The sequence below is a fragment of the Adiantum capillus-veneris genome, chromosome 24 (assembly GCF_014529385.1).
Source record: "Adiantum capillus-veneris isolate H3 chromosome 24, ASM1452938v2, whole genome shotgun sequence".
NCBI lineage: Eukaryota > Viridiplantae > Streptophyta > Polypodiopsida > Polypodiales > Pteridaceae > Adiantum > Adiantum capillus-veneris.
Genome location: NC_140954.1, coordinates 135,997,218 through 136,020,225, shown reverse-complemented (window position 1 = coordinate 136,020,225; position 23,008 = coordinate 135,997,218). Strand labels below are relative to the sequence as shown.

The 23,008-nt window shown below is 45.2% G+C and overlaps 1 pseudogene across 1 annotated transcript; it reads left to right on the top strand.

Moving 5' to 3' along the window:
- The first annotated feature begins 12,449 nt into the window (after positions 1-12,449).
- LOC147427208 (putative phosphoribosylformylglycinamidine synthase, chloroplastic/mitochondrial) lies at positions 12,450-23,000 on the top strand (annotated as a pseudogene). The gene is made up of 14 exons (XR_015186085.1): positions 12,450-12,742; positions 14,272-14,452; positions 14,553-14,639; positions 14,744-14,835; positions 14,918-15,020; positions 15,253-15,335; positions 15,369-15,513; positions 21,235-21,288; positions 21,368-21,439; positions 21,507-21,770; positions 21,842-21,854; positions 21,916-21,950; positions 22,161-22,356; positions 22,454-23,000. The product of XR_015186085.1 is annotated as a putative phosphoribosylformylglycinamidine synthase, chloroplastic/mitochondrial (transcript).
- Positions 23,001-23,008: the final 8 nt, after the last annotated feature.

Here is a 23,008-nt window from a genome sequence, read left to right as displayed (position 1 = left end):
ACCCACTCCCTCTCGCCCCTAACCAGTCCCCCACTCACCCTCGCCCCTACCCACCTCTCCCTACCCTCGCCCCTACCCACCCCAGCTCACCCTCACCCCTACCCACCCCTCACTCCCTCTCGCCCCTAACTAGTCCCCCACTCCCCCTCGCCCCTACCCTCCCCCTCTCATTCCCTCGCCCCTACCCAGCCCCTTGCCACTAACCAGTCCCCCCTAGCATCAAGAGTTGGTCCAGCGAGTATTCGTCCATTGCCTTGTGATGCAAGCAGAAGCCCAGGAAGACGTGGCAGCACTGAAAATGTGGTATCTGGGCTAGCACAAGTGCGACTTGAGACACATCCGCAGAGAAATCAATCTAAGGCACCAGTAGATCAAATGTGGGGGAAAATCGGCGCTTAGGCAAAAGCTCTCAAAGTCGTAGTCCACCCACGCTTCCTGGCGGACGACACCTTCGTCATTGCACAATGTCAAGTTCTTGATTGCCGCTCTTGTCTCTGTAGCGCCCAGCTAATGGATAGAATGTATTCAAGGCCTCCCCAAGGGAGCTTTTGAGGATTGCAAATGCTTTTGTTGGAGCAGTCATTCCTTGGAAGAACAACAGTAGAGACGTATGGATGTGAGGTATCATCTGGTCATTCACAGTCAGCTCCACCACCCCGTTGATCCAAATTGGGCCTTCAGTAGCCTTAAGCTTTCCCATCACTATTTAGCAGGCAAACAGCCGGGGATGCGCTTCAACCTTGATTCTTCCATCTTCAGAACCCACAGAGTAGGTATCAGAAACAAGATCATCTTCAGTAGCCTCAAGCTCCCTTTGCAAATTCCCCAGAAATTCTCGTCAAGGAGTCTGCTGTCACTAGCTAGTGGCAATTCCATTTTTGTTTATTTTCTCTTTCTTTGGGGAATTTCGTTTGTTTTACCTTTTGGAAACACCCCTCTGGAAATCTAACTGCCCTGCATTGCATAGCCAGTGTGGAACTGTTCAGAGAGAGTCCAAGCCCGAGGACTAAAGAGCACTAAGGTTGGACAAGGACTATGGTTAGCCAAAGTGGGGTCACTGGCCAGCCAAAGCGGAATTCTTTGCTACATAGGCTACATTTCAGTTCTGGGTGTGGCTGTAGTGTACAAAGAGGGTCAGATGACCTAGAAGAATGTAATGGCAGAAACTCCTAAATTTTAGGGACTGCTATTTTGGACGACAAAATGTCTTCGCGTCATTACGTGCAATTTGACATGGGGATCATTTTGTTACTCTGTGGCCAAGTCAACAGAGGCTGCAGGTGAGATATTTTTTGACCCGAGGGTCTAAAGCGGGAAAATGCACAAATGAGTGACACTTGGCACTCTGAGGCCAGTTTACTACTTAAAGAGAAGGCAAAACCGTGATTTTCAGCTGTGAGCTCGTTTTTGAGTGCTGTCATAGGTGGAAGAGCTTCAATGGAGTGCTGGCTTACCCTCTATGTACAGTGAGGTGCAGGATGTCCTGTGTCACGAGGTTGTGGCAGTTATTAACCATGTCACAGAGATGTGGCAACTGCTAACCTTGGTTGTTGGTTTCTTTCCAATGGGGTTTATTTTATTTGTTTTGAGACCCTCTTTTTGAAGTAGCAAATGGTCGGACATTGTATGGCCAATGTGAACGGTAGATTCACCCGCAGATGGGAAGTGGTCGGCACTGGAATTCGTATGGTAAGAGGATGTCTAGGCTCATAGCAAGATCATATAGTTCCCCCCGTCGCACTTAGCAAGTTGGTGGATACTAGGAAGTGAACTCAATTAAGGCGTAAAGTCAAGGTGGGACTACCAACAAAAAGTATCCGACACTTGGGCCACATTGCACTTTTGGATGCGGTCCCAATGAGGATAGATGGTCAGAAGACCAGTGGCCGCCCAACAGAAGCATCTCCTAAAATTTAGGGAGCTGCTATTTTGGGCCGTGAAATGTGTTCGGGTCATTACCTCCGGTATGACTAGGGGAACAATTTACAACTCTGCCGCGAAGTCAACTGGGCAACCGGTCAGGATATTTTTAAGCGGCGAACCCGAAACGGGAAAATGCTTGTAAATGCGCCAAGTGTCACATTTTCGTGAACTTTCCTCATACAGAAAAATGGGCGCCGATTTTTAAGCTGGGAGAGGCCTCATTTCAACATTTGTCACAAGTTAAGAGCTATGGAGTGCTTCCTTTCCCTCTCATGTACAATGTGGTGCTAGGAGTGATGCCCTGCACACTACACACTGCTCTCTCTCTCCCCTACGTGCAATTATGTGATGCCCCACAAGAGGGCTACTCATTTGACTGATGTACAGTTGTGTGGGTTCATGCTTTTGTGCTGAGGCAAGAGCCTCCTTGAGCAGGAACAGGGATGGCTAGCTGCTGCTCCAATGCAGGCACTGGTGAGGGTCATAACCTCACCGTACAGGTGCAAAATCAGCGCTGTGTATGCGCTGTAATTTCACTGTCTTTCAGCCATACGAACGCTAGGACCATTGGTAATCGTGCCCCACTGGCAGAGGACAGTTAGGGGACTGTTTGGGGCTGAAAACAGGGCAAAAACCAGTAAATACAGCGTGCTGAATTTACTGTTTTTTGACAGGAATCAGAGGGTATATGCCAGTAGAAGCGAGTTCCAGTAGGGGAATTGGTTTCGCGCAAGTTTTGGGGTTGTTATGCTGCCGAAATTTGGCCAAAACAGGCGGTATGTAGTGCGATACAGTCAAAGGATTCCCAGGACTCTTCTTTGTACTTTACCCTCCTAAGGAATAAAGAAATACCGAAAGGGGCGCCAATTTTGGGGCCTACAGGTTGTCGGTGTCTACTCGGAGCATTCTAGCTTCCGAGTTGTGTGTATTCAAGTGTTAATTCCCGTCGTAGGTTCTCTTTGCAAAGTGCTCTGTGTGTCTGTGTCTAAAGTAAAGAATTTCGGGTGAAAGCCAACGCCTACCGCACTATGGGCCGGTTTCATGGTTCCGTTGCTAGGACATCAATCACTTTTTCCTCAAAGAGTAAGCCTGGATTTTTCAGGGTAAAGACACAGAGTGCAGGAACGCGGGGATTACACTATGGCCGACAAGGGGAAGGGAATTATGGAAGAGGGTTCCTCTCCAAAGGATAGGCAGGAGATTCCTATGGTTTTTGAGATTGGCGAGAGTTCACGGCCACGTCAGTCTGTACCTCCTGTCAACGTGAATGTCCCTCCAGTAGTACAGGGCTTTATGACAGGGCAACTTGAGGATGATGCGTTTAAGACTCAGTTAGTTGCCGCGGTGAATGTCTTTTCGTAGCTGGTGCAGAATCCGAGGTTTATGGAATTCTTGCAAGCGCCACCAGTGCAACAGCAAAATAGGCAACCTACGCCGCGTACGGAGCTTGTTGAAGCTCAAGCCCAGGTACTTCATGTGGCGCAGGAGGAAAGGGAACACTCGCATGTTGCGGAGTCGGGGGCTCCAAAGCAGGTTCCTCCCATGCTTGAACAGGTGGCTAGAACGCCTATTCCACAGGTTATGCCAGTTCAGCCACCTTTCAGAGCCAGCATGCTGTCTTGAATGGACAGGGAGCTGGATACCAGGCTATGCACTCAGTTTTTCCACCACCCACGGTACATCCTGGGTATTTCGGGGGTGGATCAGTGTTCCAAAGTATGGCTGGTTATGCGCCTGGAAATCAGCCGTACATGCCAGGAAGAGTGTTCGGGGGTATGCAAGGCATCATGCCAAACCCCATGTATGGTAGTATCGGCATGCAGCAAGGTTTCCACTGCAACCAGGGCCAGTTTGGGGTGCCACAGGGTCATTTTGGCATGGCTGGTTTTTCTGAACAGCAGCCAGATATCGCACCTTTGACGCAAAATGTGAATGGCCAAGGCGTGCCGATCATGCCTAGTACAGTGCCCATGTTGTAGACCATTCCGTATGACAACTTGGGGGCACTAGAGAAGCCGAAGGCTTACAAAGAAGGTGGTGCAGCGGTAAAGTTCAGTACCTTCAGTGGTTTTGAGGATAAGACAAAGGCACTCACTTTCCTCCAGCAGTTTGATACAGCTTATGTGGGAGGGAATTTTACAGAGGCCTCGAAGGTCAGGAAAGCTGCCACTTTCTTAAAGGACAATGCGCTTACATGGTGGACGACATTGTTAATGCAAGGACAGGCACCCACCACTTGGGTTTACTTCAAGCAAATGTTTGCATCTGCTTGGCTATCAAATGAATTTGAAGCCGACGTCCTGACAGATTGGCACCAGCTTACTTCAGCTTCGTGCAAGATCTTGCTGGAGTACAATAGGAGGTTTTGTAAAGCGTTACTCTTAGTGACCTCCTTCAGATTTGTGCCACTGACAAAGCAGATAGAGAAGTACTGTTGTGGGCTGCCTAAAGGGCTTCGCGATTACTGTACAAAGAACAGAGTGGCTACCCTTACTCAGCTTATGGAAGTTGCGAACACTGGTCTTGCCTTGTTGAAAGGAGAGGACAGTGGATTTCCGAGCAGTGACAAAGGAGGGCAGCAAAAGAAAAATTCAGTGAAGAAGCCCTTTGTGAAAACGGCTCCTGATGCGTCACAGGGGTCAGAAAAGGCTACCCAAGACAAGGATTCACCCGGGACTTCTGGAGTGCAGGCAAAGAAACAAAAAAGGAAGCCTTTTGTGCGCAAGTCGCTCGAGGAAAAGAAAGTCCTAATGGTTGAGAACAAATGCTTTATATGCGAGAAGCCTGGTCACTTTTCTATCAATTTTCTACAAAGGAAAAGGCCAGCTGACTCAGAGGATAAAGAAGACCAGAAAGGCAAGAAGCCTAAACCCACGACAGGTTTAGTGCCAGACATGGTGGGTGATAGGCCCATCACAGATGCCAGTGAGTTATGCAGGGCATGGGGTAAAGTTAGGGATCATACGGCACTCATCTTTTTTGATCCAGGTGCCAAAGCCAACTTTATCTCACCAGAGTTAGCTATGAAGCTGGGCATCAGAGCTGAAGAGATGGGGTACACAGCAGAGACAGGATTGGCATGTCCTGGCCACTCAGAGTGTGTTACTCCCATCATTGGAAAACTGCGTCTGCATATTCAGTCGTATGTGGACACTGAAGAGTTTTACATCATGCCGCTGGAAGGTTGCGACGCCTTGTTGGGGATCCCGTGGATGTTCCGAGTGCATGGAGTCTTGGATGCCTACAACAAAAAGATCACTGTACAGCATAGGGGCAAAACTCACATCTTGGATGTAAAGCTTAAAGGAGAGTCAGTCCCTATTGTATTTGCTTCTGCTATCACTTCTGTAATAAAGAATCATCTTTCTGTGTACTTGATTTTTGCACGTGATGTCTCAGATAGTGATCAGTCAAATTTATCTGTGTTAGATAAAGAAAGGTCAGCATTTTTGCAAAAGTTTAGTGACTGTTTTTCTGATTCATTACCGTCGCAATTGCCGCCAGAGAGACTTGAGGACCATCGGATAGATTTGGTACCAGGGTGTAGCCCACCAAATAGAACTCCCTACAGGGTTAGTGCGGCGCAGCAGAAAGAGATTATGGGCCAGGTTGAGGAGTTATTAGAGAAGGGGCTGATTCAACCTAATTCTTCACCCTTTTGCTCCCCAGTGCTCCTAGTGCAGAAGAAGGATGGCTCATGGCGCATGTGTATTGATTACCGTGCATTGAATAAGAATACCATCAAGAATAGGTTTCCTATTCCTCGAATTGATGATATTCTCGATCGTTTAGAGGGTGCTGCAATTTTCAGCAGGATAGACCTTAAGAGTGGGTACCATCAGATTCGTATAAGGCCAGAGGATGTGCACAAGACTGCGTTTAGAACGACATTTGGTCTTTATGAGTTTCTAGTGATGCCGTTTGGGCTAACAAATGCTCCTGCCACGTTCAACAGAATGATGGACCGGATTTTCCGCTCGCATCAACAGTTTGCTGGAACGTTCTTCGATGACATGATAGTGTATTCGAAGAATGAAGAGGAGCATAGGCGTCACTTGACCATTGTGTTCGAAGAGCTGCGCAGTCACAGGTTACTTGTCAATCCTAAGAAAAGTGAATTCTTCCTCGAAGAGATCCACTTTGTGGGCCACATAGTCTCAAAGGATGGTGTTAGAATGGATCCCGCAAAGGTCGAAGCTATCAAGACATGGCCACACTTGAAGACTGTGCACGATGTCAGAAGCTTCTTGAGATTGTGTTCCTACTATAGAAGGTTTATCAGAAATTTTGCATAGATAGCATCGCCTCTTCACGCATTGCAAAAGAAAGAGGTCACTTTCAGATGGACCCAAAAAGAGATTTCAGCTTTTAGTCTCTTAAAGGAAAAGTTGACTTCAGATTCAGTTATTGTTTTGCCAGATCTCAAGAAGTCATTTGTGGTCCAGTGTGACGTGTGTGGCAGTAGCATCGGAGCAGTGCTAATGCAAGATGGACGGGTAGTAGCTTATGAAAGACGCATTTTGCAAGCGCCAGAGAGGACTATGCAAGTCTATGAGAAAGAGATCTTGGCCGTGATTCATGCGCTTTCTAGCTGGAAGCACTACCTCTTAGGTGCTGATTTTGTTGTCCAAACAGATCACCGGACCTTGTGATACTTCTTGACACAGTCAAAGTTATCCGAAAAGCATATGCGATGGGCAAACATTCTTTCCATGTTCCACTTCCAGATTATGCATGTGGAAGGCAAGAAGAATGTTGTGGCTGATGCATTATCAAGAAAGCCACAAATTTGAGCTGTGTTAATTCCTTATCATCATGAGTTAGATGACATGAAGGAACAGTATACTGCTGATGAAGATTTTGCAAGGATCTTTGAACAGTTACAAGAGGGGCAACATCACGAGCACTACCTCCTCAGAGATGGTTTTATGATGATGCATGGCAGACTTTGTGTCACTAGGCCACTGCGACATAAGGTCATGGAAGAGAGTCATGTCCCACCGTATGCAGGGCATCGTGGCATTGATGCAACAGTTAAAGCGGTAGAGACATTCTTCTATTGGCCTACCTTGAGGAGAGATGTGGATGCGAGCATGCATAGTTTGCCAAAAGGTCAAGTTTGACAGGAAAAAGGCACCACGGTTGTTACAACCACTGCCGATTCCAAATAAGCCATGGGAAAGCATTGCTATGGACTTTATCTTTGATCTTCCAAGGACGCCAACAGGGAATGATGGTATATGGACCATTATCTGCAGGTTCAGCAAGCAGGCCCATTTTATCCCTGTCAGGAAGAAGATAAAATCTGATCATATGGCACGCTTGTTCATGTACAATGTGTTTAAGTACCATGGTATGCCACAATCGATTATCAGTGATCGTGATCCTCGCATGACCAGTTTGTTTTGGAGAGGATTGTTTGAGAACATGGGCACTACGCTCAAGTTCTTGTCTTCGTTTCATCCACAAACTGATGGACAGTCAGAAGAGGCTAATTCTACTGTCTTAGATCTGCTGAAATGCTATGTCTCAGATAATAAGGGCAAGTGGGAACAGTATTTGCCTATGCTTGAGTATGCGTACAATAATACGGTGTATTCGTCTACTGGCAAAGCACCTTTTGAGATTGTCGAAGGCGGCAAAAAGGTTCCTCCCATTTTGCATACAAAGGACAAGATCTTTGAGGCAGATCGATATGTTGAGAACATGGATGAGATGTATAAGAAGATTAAAGTTGCCTTGGAGAAGACTCAGGCAAAGCAGAAAAAGGCTGCTGATCGTCACCTTCGTGAATTGTTACTATCACCTGGTGATTGGGTTCTGTTAAGGTTCGAAAAGTCAAGGTTAAAGAAAATGAAGGGCAAGGAACGGCTGTTTCCTAAGCTCAGCATGCGTTACTATGGGCCTTTTCAAGTGCTTGACAAGATCAGCGATGTGGCTTACAGGCTGAAATTGCCGGATGCATGGAAGATTCATAATGCGTTTCACGTGAGTCTTCTAAGACCCTTCGTGGGTGATGTGCCAGAAGATATGCCAGTGGAGGATCAGCCAGAAGTTGAGGAACTTGATGAGATCCTGGTACCTGAGCAAGTTTTGGCACATAAGGACAGAAAAGTTAAAGGACAAGTTGCAAGACGCTATTTGGTGAAGTTCAAGAACTATCCACCTATGGATGCAAAGTGGATGGAAGAGCATGAACTGTCAGAGTCACCAAATGTATTGCAGCTTTACCTTGAAGCCTTTGGGTTACAGCCTACTTATGCCCCAACCCAACGTGTGCAAAGGAGGGGTAATGATAGAGCTAGTACATCAAATGTACATATGAATTCAGTGCCATAGATAGAAATTGCAAAAGTATGAAGGCCTCATTAAGTCATTTGTATCTATGTATGTTACGACCTTTCTTGTGGATACATGCGATGATAAAAGAGTGTTGATAGCACAAGATCATCAGTGGCGTGTATTTATGGTATGCAATCGAGGACGTTTGCGATTTCAAGAGGGGGGTATGTCACGAGGACGTGGCAGTTATTAACCATGTCACAGAGATGTGGCAACTGCTAACCTTGGTTGTTGGTTTCTTTCCAATGGGGTTTATTTTATTTGTTTTGAGACCCTCTTTTTGAAGTAGCAAACGGTCGGACATTGTATGGCCAATGTGAATGGTAGATTCACCCGTAGACGGGAAGTGGTCGGCACTGGAATTCGTATGGTAAGAGGATGTCTAGGCTCAGAGCAAGATCATATAGTTCCCCCCGTCGCACTTAGCAAGTTGGTGGATACTAGGAAGTGAACTCAATTAAGGCGTAAAGTCAAGGTGGGACTACCAACAAAAAGTATCCGACACTTGGGCCACATTGCACTTTTGGATGCGGTCCCAATGAGGATAGATGGTCAGAAGACCAGTGGCCGCCCAACAGAAGCATCTCCTAAAATTTAGGGAACTGCTATTTTGGGCCGTGAAATGTGTTCGGGTCATTACCTCCGGTATGACTAGGGGAACAATTTACAACTCTGCCGCGAAGTCAACTGGGCAACCGGTCAGGATATTTTTAAGCGGCGAACCCGAAATGGGAAAATGCTTGTAAATGCGCCAAGTGTCACATTTTCGTGAACTTTCCTCATACAAAAAAATGGGCGCCGATTTTTAAGCTGGGAGAGGCCTCATTTCAGCATTTGTCACAGGTTAAGAGCTATGGAGTGCTTCCTTTCCCTCTCATATACAGTGTGGTGCTAGGAGTGATGCCCTGCACACTACACACTGCTCTCTCTCTCCCCTACGTGCAGTTATATGATGCCCCACAAGAGGGCTACTCATTTGACTGATGTACAGTTGTGTGGGTTCATGCTTTTGTGCTGAGGCAAGATCCTCCTTGAGTAGGAACAGGGGTAGCTAGCTGCTGCTCCAAAGCAGGCACTGGTGAGGGTCATAACCTCACCGTATAGGTGCAAAATCAGCGTTGTGTATGCGCTGTAATTTCACTGTTTTTCAGCCATACGGACGCCAGGACCATTGGGAATCGTGCCCCATTGGCAGAGGACAGTTAGGGGACTGTTTGGGGCTGAAAACAGGGCAAAAACCAGTAAATACAGCGTGCTGAATTTACTATTTTTGGACAGGAATCAGAGGGTATATGCCAGTAGAAGCGAGTTCAAGCAGGGGAATTGGTTTCGCGCAAGTTTTGGGGCTGTTATGTTGCCGAAATTTGGCTAAAACAGGCGGTATCTAGTGTGATATAGTCAAAGGATTCCCAGGACTCTTCTTTGTACTTTACCCTCCTAAGGAATAAAGAAATACCGAAAGGGGCGCCAATTTTGGGGCCTACAGGTTGTCGGTGTCTACTCGGAGCATTCTAGCTTCCGAGTTGTATGTATTCAAGTGTTAATTCCCGTCGCAGGTTCTCTTTGCAAAGTGCTCTGTGTGTTTGTGTCTAAAGTAAAGAATTTCGGGTGAAAGCCAACGCCTACCGCCCTACGGGCCGGTTTCATCCTGACCTGCATACCTCTCACTGCTCTCTCTCTCCCCTATTCTTTATGGTTATGCCCCTCTAGTGGGCTCATCAGATTGACCATGTACAGTTGTGTGGGTTCATGCGCGATTGCCGAGGCAAGAGCCTCTTGCACAGGTACTGGATTAGCTAGCGGCTAATCCCCCGCAGGTACAGGTGATTCGGAGAGGTTTCACGTGCAAAATCTCGTCCGATTCAAAGGGCGAGTAGCCCTACAGGTGCGGGAGCTCGAGGGCTTGCTACAGATGCGATCGGCACGCGAAACGGAGCCCGAAACAGTAAATTACAGCCTGCTGTGTATTTTTGCAGGTTTAGGGTTTTGGCCCTAAATAGACCCTAATACCCCCATGAGGTTCGGGGACGCAAGGGGACCGCTGTACAGGTGATCTGGCGCATTTTCGGGGCAGAAAACAGAGAATTCAGCGTGCTGCAGATTTTCGCCAGGTTTTGCAAAGTGTCCGTATGCGTCGAGAAAGTCATCCAATGCGTGGGAATACTGACTGTGAAGGGTTCTAGTACAGTTATGTTGCCGAAATCAGGCCGGAATAGTGGAAATTCAGCCAAGATTGTGCGGGGCAGCTTGTAGGGAACCATAGCTTTTATTCCCTCTAACAAAGAATAAAGAAATACCGAAAGGGGCGCCTAATTTAGGGGCCAGTCTGGTGTCTGACTTGCATATAGATGCATTCTAGCATCTGTATCCCATTCCCCTCTCTTGTGTCATTATAACACAGGTAGAATAGACGACTAATAATGGGTGAAAGCTAAATCAAGGTTTGAAGTAAAGTCTACCGTCCTTTTTGAAGTTAATAGGCCGGTTACATCTGCATTTCAATCTGCTTCGTGAACCCTTCATGCTCTTCCTCAACAACTACGACTGGCCTCTGCAACTCCTTCAAGAGCCTCTGATAGGCCTCCTTCAGAGTAACTACACTTCATTGGTTTTCAGCTCGAGAAGTGCCAAGAGTTTGCTGCAACTCTTCACACTCTACTTGGAACTTCTTTAAATTCTTTGTCATCATCTCTGCATAAGAATCCACCACCATGTGTTCGAGCAGAGAAACCTCCTCCTCCAAGTGTTGATTTGTCTTGCCAGCTGCAATCATTTCTTGCATGGGTGGGCCAAGCACCGGCTTCAAGAATGATGTACATGCAGTACCTATTGGTTTTATTTCACATTTTTTCAGTATTTCCTAGTTATTTCAATATTTCCTCTCACCGAGACGGTGAGCGGTCTTGTGGAGGGCAACCTGTAGCAGGCTACAGTGTCAATTTCACAGGACACTCAGTTAGTACGGTTGGTCTGGTCTGGTTCACACTGGACGGACTCTCTGGGCTGGGCTGGGCAGTGACACGTGGCAGGGATACGGTGGTCTAGTGGACATCGTGGCCAGGTCACCACCACCACTCAGGGAGATAGACTTAGGTACCGTCATTTATGAGCCGTTGGTGGCTCTTTATGGTGATACATATGAGTAGTCGTTTTGGGCCAGTGGCATTATCTTGTACGTAGTCGTCTAGAGTGGGTCTTTACACAGAGCACGTCTTCACCATCCCGGCACATCTGAGCCTCGACACCCCCATTGTACCTGTGAGTCCTGGGCTGGAGCTGAGTGTGCTGCCACGCTAGAGTCTGTATCAGTCTTTGAGATAGTCGAGTCATATGTTCTGGTATGCTGTTGTGTCTTTGTGAGCTCTGTTGGCGTCTATTGTTTCCTTTCTATTGAGTCTGTGTGAGGGAGATTCAGTCTATTGAGTGAGATTGTCACGCACATTGCACTGAGGACCACCCACTGTAGAGAGCACGACACATTATCCGCGCTACAGAATCCTCCTAGGATTCTAGACACTCCTATCTAGGAAGAAGGGAGAACTAGCTCTGGAAGTTAATGAAGCATGTCCACATGGCACATAGAGTTGTGTACACGTGACAGCCACCGTCATCTTTGCCTTTTGGCTTGGAGGGTGCTTCGTAATTGGTCTATCTGTCAAGGGTGCTTGGCCGCTTTCTACTAGAGATGTACAAGGACCAAGAGCATCTATTATGGACAGCGAGTGGGAGAGGTCATATAAGACATGCCAAGAGATTTTGGCATGGACCATCTCTCTAGCTCTGACTAGTCAGAGAAACGGTGAGGATCAATTTCCTCTTTGGCCGTACACAAAAAGTTTAACCTTGAAACCGAGCACATATGGTCGTCTAAAGTCAAATCAATCACCCTTGATTGTGGGTCTACAATAAAAGAGGGAATGAGAGAAAAATACTTAGGGAGAGATTGTAGAGCCAAGTGTTGTGATAATTATGATCTAGGTTTGTTTCCACCACTGGCACCAGTGCACAGGCAATATATTCCTTTTGTACAATTAAGTTTTTTGCCCCTAATTTTTTTTTTGGGAGGCAGGTACTTCGAAGTCTGTTATGAACCGTACTAGGTAGCACATATTGTTTTTCATTGGGTATAGTCAATGGCCATGGTTGACGATGAAGATATATTCCGTACGTTCGCTGAGGTGGGCCGAGGATAAGCTGGTCGAACCAACATATGATGTGTCATGTATTGGGTGGAGCGTCTGTTGCATATTTGCAAATGTTGTATTTACACTAGAGGATTATGCTGGTTATAGCTCATGTTTTAGCTCTAATGGAGTTGAACCACCTCGACTGGACTACACTGACAAAGTAGATAGGATTGTAGAGATGTGCATGCTATTACTTCGATCGTGCTCTGCGAAACATACCATTATCCCACCTACTAGGTTTTAGAAGGCTGCAAAATGGATGCTGGGATACAATCGCAAAGTAGTATCAGGTTTGAAAGGAAGCTCGTGTTGCTTGCTTAGCATAAGAAGATGAATGCAAGCGATTCTATGAACAATGTTTTGACAAAGATTAAAGTTGTTGCAAACAAGATTTCGTCTATTAGTTTAATTGTGCAAACTGTCTTGAATGGTCTTCTGATTATTATTAGAGTTTTGCATCCATTTTGACACTTGTGATGAAGGGTAGTCCAATGTCCTTTTCATTTGAGGAGTTAGTTTTTGTTTTGCTTCAAGAGGAGCAATCTGGACCTATAACGCATGATTTAGGTCAGGCTTTTTACTGGCTTCAGTGGCTAATCGCTTCACATGGTAAGGGAACTCAGTTGCTGCTGTTTAGACCAAGGAAAATTGGCAAACATAAGAAGGCGTAGGGATAATGTTTATTGATTCTACAAGTATTGTAAGGTCAATGATCATGTCCTGAAGAGCTTTCCTAAATTGTGTGCGAAAGAGATCAAGAGGAAGGAGGAAAATAAATGTCTCTCTCTCAAATGGGGAATATTCAAATGTGATGCACTGTTTAGAATAGGAGAGGGTGTTGCATTGTGTCAAAATTGGTGTATTGAGACATTGCGGTGAAGGTCTGCAAGCCTATCTCTACTTCTATGGAGATGGGGGTGAAGCTCAGTCTCCTTGACGTTGGAAACTTTTTCTGTGCCACTGTGTATTGGGAGGCTGTTGGTGGTGCCTTGTTTAAGGCTAGACATTCAATTTGTAGTCTGGCATATAACCAGATTTATGCATAGTCGAGGGATTAAGCTTGCAGTCTCACCTTGAGGAGATGTTTATGTAGCACGTCGACTTAGCATAGGTATGCGGTTAAGCATATGTTTCGCTATCCATGAGTTGTTTTTGCTTCATGCTTGGCAGCTCATGCATTTAGTGGTTTAGCAAGAAGTAGCCTATTGGGGTCACAGTATGGGGCAGCTTTCACAGTGGTGCCTGATTGTGTTTATCTCAAAGGCCTTGTTTTTGTTTCACTGACAGTTTGAGCGCATTGGAAACTGCAAGCAACACAGTGTTCCATGCTAGCACCAAGCACATTAAAATGCATTATCATTATGTCAGGGATTGACTTCATGCTGGAGAGATGAGCCTGATCACAGTGTTGAGGGCCTTGCAACTTTCAAGGGGGATTTGTCATCATATTATGGTCGCGATATGTGTGAATACACTTGGGATGGCTTGGTGCTTTTTGTCCTTACTCTCCTCCAAGCTCCTGTGCAGTCCTGCAACCCTGAACCTGCCATGTGCACTGTTGTGTAGTCCTTTATTTGTGCAAAGTAAAAAAGGTAAATGGAAAAAGCAACCTTTGATTTTGTTAAAAGCATCTCACCCCATCGGATCTAAATTATGTTGTTTCAAATCGAAAAACATTACTTGTTTCGTTGCTCATTTTGGTTTTCTAGGCTAGTCTGTTTTCTTGAAGATGCTGAAATAGGTTGCTAATGTATTATTTTTTGTTTGTCTCTCCCATATCTTAGTCATTGTAGCTGATGACATACTTTACTTGTTTCAGGTCAGCGGCCAAAATGATGCACAGCTGGATTTTAATGCTGTTCAGAGGGGAGATGCAGAGATGGCTCAGAAGCTTTATCGAGTTATAAGGGCTTGTGTAGAAATGGGTAAAAATAATCCAATCATAAGCATACATGATCAAGGGGAATTGTAATGTTGTGAAAGAAATTATTTACCCCGAGGTGAATAGTAGTTTGTAACCCCTTACATTAGTGGTATGTAGCTTGCTGAAGCAATATGGTGGTTACAGTCTTCATTGTCAACTGTGTTTTGTTTCTGCAGGGTGCTGAAAGTGATATAAGATCAGTTGTTGTGGGAGACAATACTCTGTCAGTGTTAGAGATTTGGGGTGCCGAATATCAGGAGCAGGTATTTGAAATTGATCACTCGATGTCTGACCAAGCATTTGGGATTCTCAATATTATTGGACTGTTGCTAGATATTTATTGTTGGTTTGGCTTGTCTCTTCACAGGATGCTTTATTAATCAAGCCTGAAAATGAGCAGCTTCTGCGTGCAGTCTGTGATCGGGAAAGGGTCTCCATGGCTGTGATAGGGAGCATAAGGTTCGCTCAATTTTCAATTCTTAGAGGATACTGCTATACGTGCTGGAGCTGCTGTCACAAATCCACCTTTTTTGTGGTTCAGTGGGAGCGGAAAGATTACTCTGGTGGATTCAAAGGCAATTGCTGAAGCTGCAGCAAATCGTCTTCCTGCACCAAATCCTGCTGTTGATTTGGATCTTGAGAAAGTATTGTTTTGTCTTTCTCTGCTGATAAGTGATGATTGTACACTCTTTAAGATAATAGGTGAGGGCATTTATGTCAGACTTGTCGAAAGAAAATAGGGCAGTTTGCAAGCCCGGTATGGGATTTGTTGTCTGGAACCTGAAGGGTCAATATCAAAGGCAAAATAAATATTTGCTGCTTCAAAAGAAGGGCCACCTAAAACTCCAGTGATGTTAGGCATTAGTTAACGTGCAGATTCTATTCATTCACAACTTTGCTAGCAGACCACCAAACAATGACTTATCAATTGCTATTTCACCACAAACATTTTTTAACCTGTGAAAGTTTAGTGATCTCGTTTTAACTTGTAGGTGCTGGGTGACATGCCGTGGAAAAGGTTTGCAGCAACCCTTGTGTGAACCATTGGACCTTGCAGCCGGAGTCACTGTCATGGATGCTTTGAGACGAGTACTACATCTACCATCTGTGTCTTCGAAGGGTTTCCTTGCAACAAAGGTTATTGTTGTGCTCTTATGTGGTGTTTTTTCAGTACTGCGCAAGGAATCAAAGCTGGATCTTTGTGCACCCTCACAGACACCACCACTAGGCTTATTAATTTTTTCTCAATGACAAAGAAAGAAAAAGCTTCCTGACACCATCATCCTCCCCTCCAAGTTCCAACACACACACCCTCCGCGACAGGCGGGAAGGGAAAAACGCACACAGATTACACTTCGTAAGCTCGTTTTTGTTTGGGATGACAGTGGAGATACTAACATTGTACACTGATTTGTCTCATAGGCTGAGTTTGGCCTCCAAAATCCCATTGATAGAAACTTTCTTGCTCTATATGATAGGTGGACCGATGTGTAACCGGTCTTGTCGCGCAACAGCAGACTGTGGGTCCTCTACGTTAAAGTTTAAAGGTTTTCTAAGCCTTGAAATAAACTCTTAAAGTTCAAAGGCTTTTAAGCTTTAAAATAAACTCTGAAAGTTTGCCTTATTCTCGGTCCCTTACCTTAGTACCCTACCCCACATTTGCGGGGCGGGTTCGATGGATCCGCTTACCGAAGAGGAAGGGCCGGGTGTAGATAGCTACACCACCCCAAAAAAAACAACAGCCACATTTAAGCGGAGAAACAGAGAGACTGTACTATCACTAAGATCATTACGAGTGGGGAAAACGTCCAAGGTACGTGATGAACTAATGATGGAGAAGGTCCAGATGATGCTCAAATCAGAGCAAAACCACATGAGAGATGACATCAGGAAGGAAATGCACGCAAGCGCGGAGAGCTATAGGAACTCCATGTATGGAGACATGATGAGAGAACTAAGGGGAGAGACCCGGGGGATACAAAATGAGGAGATTCAGATCTTGAAAACAGAATTACGAAACCTAATCAAGGCCGAAGTAAATGTAATAGAATGCGTTATGCAAAAGAAACTCGATGAGGCAGTAGCAAGTTTCGAAGCATGGAGAACAAATATGGAAAAGCACATGAGGGAAAAAGATGCAATAATCGAGGAGCTAAAAGGAGAACTTGCGGCCTGCAAATCTACAACTAAGGAGAAGGGAGACGACCAATCTTCGGTGCTCAAGGAGCTTGAGGACATGAAGGATCAAATGAAAGCTCTACGGGAAGGAGATGAACAGAAATCGAAAACGGCATCTTCATGGGCGGAACGTCTCTGTAAGACACAAGAAAAGGTTGATGAAGCAAAGAAATGGATTGAGGATGCGAAGAAAGGGAAGACCCAGATGCCCGAGACCACACCTACCTCCACCATTATTAATATGACAATTGAGGAAGAGCAGAAAAGGAAGACTCGGGCTCTGCATGTGCGGGTAACAAGAGTCAAAGACAAAGAGAATGTAGATGAAGAAGTGAAGGAACTGCTACAACGCATGGGCATCACAGAGCCCACTCACATGAGTGCATGGAGAGTGGGCAAGAAAGGAATTGATGAGAAGGGAAACGTAAAGGATAGGGCACTTATTCTCCGCTTCCCGAATATAGAAATAAGGAAAGAATTTCTAAAGAAGAGGCCAACTCTTAAGAAAACCGGTATTTTCCTGGGAGATGACCTTACATTGGCACAAGTGGCACACATGCAAGAGTTGATGCCAGAGATCAGGGCTGCACGAGAAAAGGGGAAAATCGCCTTTTATAGAGGAGGGAAAGTAGTGGTTTTGGAAAAGCGCTCAGCATGATGGTGCGAGACCTATGGGACGATGCTACAGATAGCGGCGTGGAATTGTAATGGATCATATAGGCTAGATGTAGGTGCCTTTGAAGACAGCTTTAGGGACAGAGACATAGTTTTCTACTCAGAGACACACCAGATACCGGGACAACGTATGCCACATGTGAAGGGTTATTTATGGGAAACAGCTGGTCGACCAGACAAGAGATCTCTACAGGGTAGCCGGGGTTCAGGAGGAGTAGCATTCTTATTTAAAGAGGAGCTGAACCACTACTACAGATTATCAGGAAAGATGAGCAAGCAAGGTATATGTGGGTGAGAATGAGAGCCGAGGCAGGTAGATTTCTATACATTGCTATATGCTACTTCCCTCCGAATACCTCAGTCTACTCCTCACCTAAAGGACAATCCCCTTTCTCCATATTGAATAATGACATATGGGAGTTCTTAGAGATGGAGACATCGTTCTCTTAGGAGACTTTAATGCCAGAACGGCCAACTCTCAAGCAGTATTCTATGATACTTCTGAGGAAATGCTTGCAGAAGTGGATTTATCACAGAGGGGGCTTACTAGAAACTCACAGGATAAAGAACACACTGAATATGGGAGACATCTCATGGAGATGGCAACTATACATGGTTTGGCCATACTTAATGGTCTAGAGAATTTCCCATTATCGGGGGGATTCACATGCTTCCCACATAGGCATGGGGCCAGTATAGTGGATTATGTCATGACTTCACCGAGCTTTATTTCTAGTATAAGGAATTTAAGGTGGGACCCAGACCGGTTGGGATTGCAGTGGATCAAGCTCTATTGACCTTATCAATCTCCTTCCAATACAATGCCTCTCAAGTACAAAGGAAGAAGACACACGCAAGATATATTTTCATGCCAGAAACTGATTCAGTCTATGTGGAAAAGATCTATAATAGGATGTGGACAGCCGAGCCGGTATATACTGTAGAGGAGTTTACTTCTCAATTAACAGAGATACTACATGGAGCAGCACAAGAGGCATACCCACATACTCAACCTGATCAGAAGAGAGGAGCTGGGAACATGCCTCAAAACAGCTGGTATGACGAGGAATGCAGAGAGACGAGAACCCAGGTCCAGAAAGAGCTTACACTTGGGATCATCACATATAAGCAGTCTCGGATTGCTCTTCGGCGTATAGTACGTCGCAAGAAAAGGGCATTTTTAGCCAAACTGGAGAAGGATTTATATCAGCTCTTCTTGAGTCAGGACTCACATGAGGCATGGCGCTTATTTCACGAGCACTCACCGCCTCCGACGATTACTTCTCCTGAGATATGGGGTCAATATGTAACATCATTATATATGGTATCTGGACAGCCTCCATTACCAGATCCACTAGAGCCATGCCCTGCTACTAGTACTTTCTTTACTACGGAAATGGTGGAAAAAGCCATTGATAAGATGAAGACAAGAAGAGCATATGATCATGATGGTTTAGTAGCAGAACATCTGATCCATGCCAGGGATCTACTTTCAGAAGTCCTTGCTCGTCTGTTTAATCGGGTCATGTGTGAAGGATTCCCTGAATCTTGGAAATTATCTACTATCGTACCTATTTTCAAGTCAGGGGATCCTATGATACCCGGGAACTACCGTACCATTATGGTAGGTCACACTTTGACCCGACTGTACGCATCCATTCTTGAACAAAAATTGAGTAGATGGGCAGAGAATCAGGGCATAAGGGCAACGGGACAAGCTGGATTCAGAAGGGGTTATTCCACTTTAGATCATATTCTTACGCTCAGAGCCATTATTGAAGAAGGAAGAGCAAATGGGAGAAGAATGTATTGTTGCTTTGTGGATTTTCGGAAAGCTTTTGATACAGTACCAAGGGCCAGATTGATGCGCAGGATGCAAGAGTTAGGGGTCCCCAAAGAGATTATTTGGGGGATCATGGCCTTATACGGATCAGTAACTGGTTATGTACGTACTCCAGAAGGGGATTCCGACATTGTTCACTCCACCGTTGGAGTAAAGCAAGGATGCCCACTATCCCCAACTTTATTTGGTATGTACATAGATGAGGTATCAGATTACATTGATAGAGAAGGTGACAGAGGTGCTCAACTTGCAGGGTCATGGATCCCGTTGCTGTTGTATGTAGATGATATTGTATTGATAGTAGAATCACCAGATGGAATGCAGAGGCAGCTAGATGCTTTACATAAATTCGCGGAGGACAGTGGACTGTCGGTAAACTTGGGTAAAACCAAAGTTATGGTGTTTAACACCACACCGCAGTGGGTTAGGAGATCGGCACCTACATTTGCATATGGCCAGGATACAGTAGAGTACACAGATGCATACACATACCTTGGGGTGGTATTTGCAGGACCGAAGTTTACTCTTAAGAAAGCAACGGATGCTAGATTATCCAGAGCCTCTGCAGCCCTGGGAGGGTTGGAGAGGATGTGTTCACAAGTGCAGTTTCAGGAACCACGAACAAAACTTTGGCTCTTTGATACTGTGGTGGCTTCGGCTATGCTTTATGGGGTCCAGATTTGGGGACCATGTGTGGATCAGGATAATTGGAAGTCAATGGAGAGACCTTTGGTATCTATGATTTCCCGAATGATTAGAGCCAAGGCCTCCGTACCACACGCGATTACCCGAGCGGAACTAGCGGCCCCTCCGATAGAAATTGAAGCTCTTACCAGATCAGTGTCCTTTATACATGGTTTGTGGGATACAAATAATGGCCGATATACTAGACTGGCCCTCGAATCCTCTCGACAATTGGCAATGAAAGGGGATACATCATGCTGGTATGCGCAACTGTCCTCGTGGTTTCAGAGACACGGGTTCAGTATGGAAAGATTGCCCCCCTTCCAATACTCTCTTGAGGCTCCATCACTGGCAATTACACGAAAGGAGATTAATAAAATCATCCGACAGGATCTTATACAGTTGGATACTAAGAGGACATGGGTAGACCCTACACAAGAATTGGGCACGAAGATGGCCGACTACAAAGAAAACTTCCTACAACTATCTGAAGATGGATTTGTGATTCGCCCGAGTTACATGGATACCCACTTGTCTCATGGGGTGAGATGTGCTATTGGTCAGATTCGTACATCCTCACACCAGTTGGAAATTGAATTTGGCAGATTTAGGGGAATCCCACCTGAGAGCAGAATTTGCAAGTTATGCAGAATGGAGCCGGAGACAGAATTACACTATATATGCCACTGCACAGTATACTACGAGATACGTGGGCATTTTCACTGCCTCTTTAAAGAAGGCTTTGGACCTCTAGATAGAATCATGCAATACCAAGATCAAAGATGCTTAGGCTTGTACCTACTGGAACTACATCGGCACAGGGATAATCTAATGAGAAGACAAAGAGCACTACAGCCTCAGAGGTAGATCACAGACTTCTTCGGATCGAGAGAAGCAGGAGTGGAAGGGGAAGCAAGAGGCCAGCAGCCAACACAAAGGAGTACCCACATTCATACCAAAGGCACCCTAATTGACAGAGCAATTGAGCTTAGGAAATCGAGACGACCACGACCAAGATGCAGAAGCACACTTCACCGGAGGAGACTACAACAAAGGATTAGAAGCATTCTAGCTAGACACCCAGAATGATCCTAAGAAGTTTATTTAATACTTTGTTTTTAGTTTCACATTTAAATTTCACACTTTTCACACTTAGTACTTCAGTACTAAGGTACCTAGACATTGTAACAGATTCTCCACTTTTGTATCAGTTTGGTCTCATAGGTCATTCTGGCCTTATGAAGACGTTAATATAACATTTCATTTCATTTCATCTCTCTCTCTCTCTCTCTCTCTCTCTCTCTCTCTCTCTCTCTCTCTCTCTCTCTCACAGATGTAGCAGTTATTGCTCAGGTCTGTAATATTCCAGGATTTTCTAGTCGACTTTGTGTGGGATATGCTCATTAGTCTTGACACTGAAGACTAATGAAGGTTCGATTGGGGTGGTAAATTCTTGATTCTGTATGTGGGTGCTGCAGTCATATACAGGTCTCACTGGTGGTGCTTGTGCTATTGGTGAACAGCCTGTCAAGGTCAGAATTTTCACAATGCAGAACTTTACTGCACCTGCTTTTGAAAGAGTGGTGTTCACTCATTTACTTCCATCCTTAGGGCTTACTCAACCCTAAGGCAATGGCTAGGTTGGCGGTGGGTGAGGCGTTGACAAACCTTGTGTGGGCAAAGGTGAGCTACAGCAATTTGCACTGTTTTTTTTGGGTATCTTTTTTGCTTATTTCGTACGTTTTGGCAGGTGAGCGCATTAGAGGATGTGAAAGCTAGTGGGAATTGGATGTATGCTGCGAAGCTGGGGGGTGAAGGGGCATGCATGTATGATGCTGCGGTTGCCCTCCGAGATGCTATGATTGACCTAAAATTAGCCATTGATGGTGGAAAAGACAGCCTATCCATGGCTGCCCAAGCAGGTGGAAAACTGGTGAAAGCTCCAGGTGATCTTGTTATAAGCGTGTATGCACCATGCCCAGATATAACCAAAACTGTCACACCTGACTTGAAGGTTAGTGCCTGCTGTTTATATCCGTAAAAGTGCAATATTTTTGGGGCTGATTAGTCTTGCATTTTATGAAGCTTGGAGACAAAGGTGCAATCCTCTTTATTGATTTGGCAAAAGGAAAGCGCCGTCTTGGAGACCTGCACAGCAGAGAATCATCCGCACAGCAGAGAAAGCCTTTCCAAGGTATGGAACATCATCCAAATCGGGACAATCATCACCAATCTGGAAACAAATCCGAACACTAAGGATACATTGGCCAAACCAGGAATTAATTGCATAAATATGGAGATGTTATCACCTGATCAAAGACCTGAGCTAGAGCAGATCCGGTCTCCTTTGTTTCCGTACTTTTAATTGATTTCCATGCATTAATCTCAAACTTTTTTTTTACAGTGCTTGCTAGACAAGAAACTTATTTCTGCGGGACATGATGTAAGTGATGGTGGTATCGTGGTTGCATTGTTGGAGATGGCAATTTTCCGGTAATTGTGGTTTAAAGGTCTGTCTAGAAGCATCTGAAAAGGTTCAACTAAAGGGCCGTCCCTTGTTTGAAGTCTTGTTTGCTGAAGAGTTAGGTCTCCTTCTTGAGGTATGTACCATAGAGAGGAGTGCGTCCACTTATAAAAGACAGTTTTTTTTTAAATTTTATAAATAAAATAAATTATTGACTCTGTCGATGCTTATAGGTTGATCAGCACAAGCAGGAAGAAGTGATTGCCGAACTTGCTGCGGCTGGTGTGTCTTGTGCTGTGATTGGTCATGTTACAGCTTCACCAGTCATAGATATTTCAGTGAGTGGTCATGAATGTATTCGGGCTTCAATGCCAGAGCTACGAGATGTTTGGGAGGAGACCAGCTTTATGCTAGAGAGGCTCCAGAGCAACTTGGAATGAAAGGCAGAGAAGCGCCTTCACGGAAACTTTCTTTTATGCCCACAAAGACATCAGATAAGTTTTTATCATGTACTTTGAAACCTAAAGTTGCTATCATTAGAGAGGAAGGAAGCAACGGGGACGGGGACAGAGAAATGTCGGCGGTCGTACATGCTGCTGGTTTTGAACCATGGGATATTTCAATGTCAGGTCTTCTCTCAAAAATAGAGTCAACCTTAAGGATTTTAGAGGGGTTGCTTTTGTTGGGGGATTTAGCTATGCAGATGTTTTAGACTCTGGAAAAGGTTGGGCGGCAACTATTCGCTTTAAGGAGTCCCTGTTGCATCAGGTGTTTCTAGCATGAGATCA